Source organism: Anopheles gambiae (genome assembly GCF_943734735.2).
Source record: "Anopheles gambiae chromosome X unlocalized genomic scaffold, idAnoGambNW_F1_1 X_unloc_93, whole genome shotgun sequence".
NCBI lineage: Eukaryota > Metazoa > Arthropoda > Insecta > Diptera > Culicidae > Anopheles > Anopheles gambiae.
The window spans coordinates 5001-12500 of NW_026902707.1; the positions used below are offsets into that span (position 1 = coordinate 5001).

The following is a 7500-nucleotide window of genomic DNA, read 5'->3' on the forward strand; positions in this document are numbered from 1 at the left end:
GTAACCAAGGACAGTCACGTCAACGGGGCCAGCGAGAGCGTTTTCAACATGCAGGCACGCGATTTAAGACGAAACAGTTCTCGAAAGAGAATTTCCTGGCCACGCTACATGGCGAGGGATTCCGAGAGAAGGCAGTCAATCACCAGGGAATGATCTCGGCAATGATATCGGCCTGCGAGAAAACCATGCAAAGGATGACGTCGTCTTTCCCCGACCCTCATCGGGACGTTTACTGGTGGACGCCACTGATTGCTCTGCTTAGGCAAAACTGCGAGCAGACGAGAGATCGCATGCAGCAGACAAGTGATCTCCAGAACCGAAGTCTGGCTGCAGCCCAATACCGAACAGCTAAAGCTGAGCTGGATAGAGCTATACGTGCCAGCAAAAAGGCCCGCCTTCCAGGAATTGATCGATGCTGCGGAGGAAAACGTTTTCGGAGCCGGGTACTTAGTAGTCCTCTCCCGTCTTCGCGGTGGAAGGGCCCCACCCGAGACGGAGAGAGCGAGGCTTGAAAGCATCGTTACAGAGCTTTTCCCGCAACATCCGCCCTTCAACTGGCCCAGCATCAGTTCCGAGGAAGAACAGGAACAGCCTGCAGACCAGCAGACTCCATGGACCCAAGTCACGATCCCGGAACTCCGTCTGATAGCTAGCACCATGCCGAACAAAAAAGCGCCGGGCCTTGACGGAATTCCGAACGCCGCTGTCAAGGCTGCAATCCTTGCGTACACGGACGTTTTCCAGGCGTTGTACCAAAGCTGTCTGGAAACGGCTACATTTCCAGCACCATGGAAACGACAGCGGTTGGTACTGCTCCCCAAGCCGGGGAAACCACCGGGTAGCAACGGGTCATACCGACCTTTGTGCATGCTGGATGCCTTAGGGAAAGTGCTGGAGAAGCTCATTCTAAACAGACTTCACAACCACCTGGAAGATCCTGCTGCGGTGAGGCTGTCAGACAGGCAGCATGGCTTCCGGAGGGGGCGATCTACAATTGGCGCCATTCGAACAGTGATCGAGGCTGGTCAGAGCGCGATGAGATTCCGCCGCACGAACGGGCGGGATAACAGGTTCCTGCTGGTCGTGTCAATGGATGTCAAGAATGCCTTCAATACGGCAAGCTGGCAGGCCATCGCCACTGCACTGCAGATGAAAGGATGTACCTGCTGGTCTGCAAAGAATCGTGAGGAGCTACTTCGAGAACCGAGAGTTGGTCTTCGAGACATCCGACGGCCCAGTAACTCGGTCCATCACGGCTGGTGTTCCACAGGGTTCGATTCTTGGCCCCACCCCTGTGGAACACCATGTACGATGGAGTTCTGGACGTCGCCCTTCCGCAGGACTGCGAGATGGTGGCGTATGCTGACGACTTGGTGCTGCTGATTCCGGGCATCGACGTAAATGCAGTGAAGGCTGCAGCCGAGGAGGCGGTCGCCAGTGTCTCTCACTGGATGGCTCAACATCATCTCCAGATTGCGCCGGAAAAGACGGAGTGCGTGCTTATCTCCAGCACGAAGAACCCTACGCAGGTCACCATAAGAGTAGGGGACGTGGAGGTGACATCTTCCCGCACGATGCGTTACCTTGGGGTGACCCTTCACGATCACCTATCGTGGCTGCCCCATGTCCGAGAGGTAACCACTCGGGCAAGGAAGATAGCAGATGCCGTTACCCGCCTCTTGCGCAACCACAGTGGACCAAAGACCAGCAAAGCGCGACTGTTGGCCTCGGTCGCAGAGTCGGTCATCCGATATGCTGCGCCCCATCTGGCATGGCGAGGTGACGAAGAGAGAGTGTCGTCGACTTTTGGAGAGGGTTCAGCGAGTCTCAGCACGGAGGGTGGCACGCACCTTCCGTACCGTAAGGTATGAGACCGCCACCCTCCTCGCCGGGCTGACCCCCATCTGTCTCTTGATAGAGGAGGATGCGCGAGTGTTCGAGCGTGTTAATGATCCGGGTCGGTCGATAACGAAGGCAGCCATCCGGTTGGAGGAGAGGCAGCGCACCATCACGATGTGGCAGAGCCAATGGACGCCGAGGCCGACACCTCCAGATACACCCGGTGGGACGCATCGGATAATCCGCGACATCAGCGCTTGGCAAGGCCGGAGACACGGGGGAGATGACCTTCCACTTGGCCCAGGTGCTCTCTGGACATGGGTTCTTCAGAGAGTACCTGGCCATCAACGGCTTTACGGAATCCCCTGACTGTCGCAGCTGTGCGGGTGTTCCGGAAAATGCCCATCACGCCATCTTCGAATGCCCCAGGTTTGCTCGAGTGAGGATGGAGTACTTTGGTGAACTGGGGCCGAATCCGGTCACGCCGGACAGTCTTCAGGACTTCCTTATGGGCAGCCAAGACAACTGGAGCAGCTTCTGTGAGGCGGCACGTCGAATAACAACAACGCTGCAGCGTGACTGGGACACGGAACGAGAACAGCGGGCTGCTTCCAATCGTGAGGAAGCTGAAATACAACAGCAGCTACAGCGAGAGGAAGACGAACGCCGCACTGAAGAACGGCGGCAGCTCCACAATGAGGCAAATCGTGCCTACCGCCAGCGCAATAGGAGAAGTCAACCTACTCCACCAGCTCCACCACCAACACCCAGGGAGGCCGCTCGCCTCGAAGATGGGCGACGGAGAGTGGCCCGCTGGCGGGAAAGACAACGAATGATTCGGAACGGTGGAATCCAAATGCTACGAGCGCTGTTCGGCCATGATGCCTGGTCGAGCGAAAGTGACGATGAACCCGATGACGTCGAGCGAGGCGGACTTGATGCTGCCCAGCAGGCAGCAGCAGCCGAAGCCGAAAGAGCGGCACGCTAAAGCTAACTTTAGTAAAAAGAACAACGAAAGTGTAAAAAAAAGAAAGGTGCTTCGGTACAGATATAGGGCTCCCCTTAAGGGAATGAATTCAGAGGAACAGTTTGGAAAATAGAATTTCAACTAAAATAAACGGAAAGGTGCGAACGCACGGCTAAAAAGTTAGGCTCCCTATGAGCATCACGTCCACCCTTAAATCCCTCGCAGGGCATAAGGGGCGGATTATGAGAGGGCTGGGTTTTCTTTTCGATGTAACATACGATCAATAAAAATCCACTCGATATAAAAAAAAAAAAAAAAAGCCAGTTATCCCTGTGGTAACTTTTCTGACACCTCTTGCTAAAAACTCGTTATAACCAAAAGGATCGTAAGGCAAGCTTTCGCTGTCCCGAAGTGTACTGAACGTTGGGATCAAGCCAGCTTTTGTCCTATGCTCAGCGTGTGGTTTCTGTCCACACTGAGCTGACCTTTGGACACCTCCGTTATCGTTTTGGAGATGTACCGCCCCAGTCAAACTCCGCACTGGCACTGTCCATGACGTGGACCGAAAGGACCTGTCCAGGAGTCTTCGAGCCGGGCGGCGCGCGGAACCGGGGGGCAAACGTGACATCATAAACGATCGACCGCGCAGAAGCAGTGCACCACGAATGCACCGACGTACGCAAGCTTGTACCCTTGCGGGCCACGGCTCAACGGTCGGACAAGCGGGTAACACGCTACACACGACGATGCCTACGATGCAGTCTCCCCGGCGGCACCACCCAGCGGACACACTGGGACGCTGAGCGAGAAACACGGGCGCATTGGGCCGCGCGCAGGCGAACCGCCGCCACAGCCCCCCGGAGGAGGTGCGCGCACGATCCGGACCTGGGGCCCGCGCTTGTTCCACCCAATCATGTAAGTAAGGCAACAGTAAGAGTGGTGGTATCTCAGAGGCGAGCTCCACGAGGAAGCCCTCCACCTATTGCTGCACCTCCTATATCGCCTTACAATGCCAGACTAGAGTCAAGCTCAACAGGGTCTTCTTTCCCCGCTAGTGCATCCAAGCCCGTTCCCTTGGCTGTGGTTTCGCTAGATAGTAGATAGGGGACAGAGGGAATCTCGTTAATCCATTCATGGCGTCACTAATTAGATGACGAGGCATTTGGCTACCTTTTTTTTTTTTTTTTTTTTGTTATCGAAGGGGAAATCTTGCATAAGACACCTGGGTGATCAACCCCGGTAGTGTGAGATTCTTACTCACTAAAACCCCTCCGTGCCTTCAACCGGCCCCGAGTGGATCACCCGTTAGGGTATCGACGTCACTCGGGCGGTGGATGTCCATCATCCCAAGCCAACGAATGGCTTCCAACAGTGGTGATTAGCCACTGTCTAGCCCTCGGCGATGAAGCTACGATGAAACTACGATGAATCCTTGTCGTTACTCGTCGTCACTGTCGCTGCTCTGCAAGGCCAACTGGATGTTGGCGAGCAAAGCACGTCGTTCGCCTCGTTCGATGACGTGTCTCCGATGTTGTTGTCGAATCATAATCGTCCGTACTGCTTGGTGAACCATGCTCCAGTTATATCTGTTAGCAGACATACTTCGATGATGTTCTCCGGCGTTAACTCCTCGTCGACTTGATGCTGAAGTCTGATGATCAGTTCACGATGACGTACACAATGGAATATCGTGTGTTCGGCGTCCTCAGGTTCCTCACACGCATCGCATAACGGCGAACCCGTTAACTGCATCCGATGAAGCTGGTAGGCGTAGAAGCCATGGCTGGAAAGAACTGAGAAAGAAAGAAAATCTACACCACCAAATCTTCTACTTATCCATCTGTTGACGTCGGGTATGAGACGGTATGTCCACCGACCGTGAACACTCTCATCCCATTCTCGTTGCCATCGTTCCATAGTTGTGACACGCTCCATGTTACGTGCAACCGATCCGGCGATGTTCTCTGCTCGTCTCCGATGAAAAGTCCTGGAGTCCTCGTCCAGGAGGAGGATGCAGCGGGATCATTCCCGCAAGCACGCAGACTGCATCGTGAGAAGTTGTCCCTGAAAGAAGAGATAACTCGCTGGACTACTGGCCGGTAAAACCGACGTAGCCATTGTCTACGGTTAGCAAATCTAAGGGTATGACACCAAATGGGCGAGGCATACCGGACCTTCGCCACAACAGTAAGAGCAATTACTCGCCTAACATTACTACTTGGACCTGCCTTATTAGGCATCATCCTTACCAAGGTGGTCCATAGCTCGTCGCTCTCTCCAACCGCATACCTGATGTGTGAAGTTGTACTCGAGGCGGTCATCTAAGACCATCCCCAAATACTTTAGCTGCGCGACGAATGTACTACGTGATCACCTACCCTGATAGCCCATGCTGTATCCTCTGATGGGAACTGACCATAATGAACTCGGTCTTGGTCGGGGCTATCTTTAATCCGTTGTCGGTCATCCATCTGTCGATGATGCGAATCTGGCTGGAAACGAGAATTTCAATATCATCAACACAATTACCTTCCACCAACAACACTATATCGTCTGCATAGCCGATAATCCGTGCACCTTCCACCATTGCAACTCGTAGGACTCCGTCGTACATGAGGTTCCATAACGTTGGGCCAAGTACCGAGCCTTGAGGTACACCCGATGTGACTGCAATCTCTGCCGGTCCATCTGTGGTATCATACATCAGCACACGATTCCTAAAATAATCACCAATGATATCATAAAGATATTTAGGAGTGTTAATTCTCTGTAAAGCATTTGCAATCGCCAACCATGAAGCACTGTTAAAAGCATTAGTAACATCTAATGTGACAACAGCACAATACCGTCCACTGTATCTGTTTCTACTTCTAGCTACCGAAACAATGTCCACTACCGTTGAATCGCATCAACTGTTGATCGACCGACTTCTGAAACCAAATTGGTCGTCAGACAGTCCGTTGACCCTCCTCGATGTGTGCATTTAACCGTTGCACTATGATGCGTTCTAAACCTTTACCTGCCCCGTCTAGTAGACAAATGGGGCGAATTGAACCCGGTTCCCCTGGTGGTTTGTTCGGCTTCGGTATTAACACCAACCTCTGCCTTTTCCACTCATCGGGGACTTCGCGTTCTCTAAACAGCCTTGGTAAACCCTGCAAAAATGCAGCGGTTGCAGTCAACATACCAACTTTCAGCGCCTCATTCGGGATACCATCTGGTCCCGGCGCCTTCTTGTTGGTAGTCTCCTGGGCAACCGCAAGAATCTCATCATTAGTAACCCTTTCAAACTCTCGTGGCTGATCGATACGATATTCAGGCCACACCGTGTTTGGGTGAGTAGGAAAAAGCTCGCTCACCACTTCCCTAAACTCGTCCAATGTCATGGTTCGGGGTCCAATCGAACCCTCGGCCACTTTCTTGAACGTATGATATACAATACCAAATGATGCGTTGTTCGCTGTTCCCCAGGAACTCTTTCCACTTCCCTCTGTCGGGTATGCTTGATCAATCGCTGAGGGCATTCCGTGCCACCTTGAACTCGTCCCTAAAAGAAGAATAGAGATCAGTATTGAATGCTCTTTGCGCTAATCGATCGCGGTGTTTGCAACTCTTTGCGAAGTGCCTCGATCTCTAGCGTCCACCAAAATGCACTCTTGTTAGGAGTGTACCTCTTACGCTTTAGTCATCGTCGCATTACACGCCGTGACAAGTATACGCATTAAGTCTTCGCTTGTTGTGACCTCTGTCTCAAAAGCGGCTTGCATCATAACTTCAAATATATCTTTGCTAAAATACTTGATGCTCCATCCGTTATGGGTCGGGACAAGTTACGCACGCTTTGCGTCTCAAGATCTATTCGTATTGCACGATGATCAGAGTTCATATAGCTAGATAACACCTCCCACTGAAATGATCTTGCAACTGTTCTGCTCGCAAAAGTAAGATCAACTACTGACGTACGCCCTGGTCCAACATAAGTTGGGGTGCTGCCGTCGTTCAATAAAATTGCGTCAATCTGCGCAAAGGTTGATAAGACCAACTCACCTCTTCGTTTCTGGGTTCTCCACGCTCGCCAAGTTGGTTGTTCCAACTTGCTGACCAAGCGTTGAAGTCCCCCCCGAGAAACGAATTTGTGGATACCGGTTACGGCCATTACCGTGTTATCCAACATGATCTGGAACTCTTCCATACTAAATCTAGGTGGCGCGTAAACGCTAACCACTCGCATATCACCTATGTCAACTATCATTAAACCCTCAGAGCCTTACTGACTACCTTAACTGGTAAGTCCGCGTTAACCACTACCGCTGCTGTGTTATCGTCATTGCGTAACACTTTGACGTTGGTTGTTGCCAGATACGGATCTGCAATCAACACTATATCCGCAGATTCTTCCCTAATCGTTTGCCACATTAACTGGAATGCAGCATAACTATGATTCTGGTTATGTTGTTAGCAACCTAACCATTATGATCTAATCGCTCGCCTTCTAGGACACATATAACTGCCCGTTGCGTGAGGGTTCTGTGACCTCGTACCGCAATCCAAACACTTGACAGAGTTGGTACAAGCTTGCTTCTTGTGTCCACTCAAACCCGCATTTCCAGCACAGATTACTTCTGTCTGGTTCCCTACAATGGTAGCTCGTTGGCCTACCTTCCAACACTTATAGCATTTCTGCTCCTCCATTA

At 52.1% G+C, this 7500-nt stretch overlaps 1 pseudogene; it reads right to left on the reverse strand.

The window, feature by feature from the left end:
- Window positions 1-2820: 2820 nt before the first annotated feature.
- LOC133394993 (large subunit ribosomal RNA) overlaps window positions 2821-7500 on the reverse strand; it is an 8852-nt pseudogene continuing 4172 nt past the window's right edge.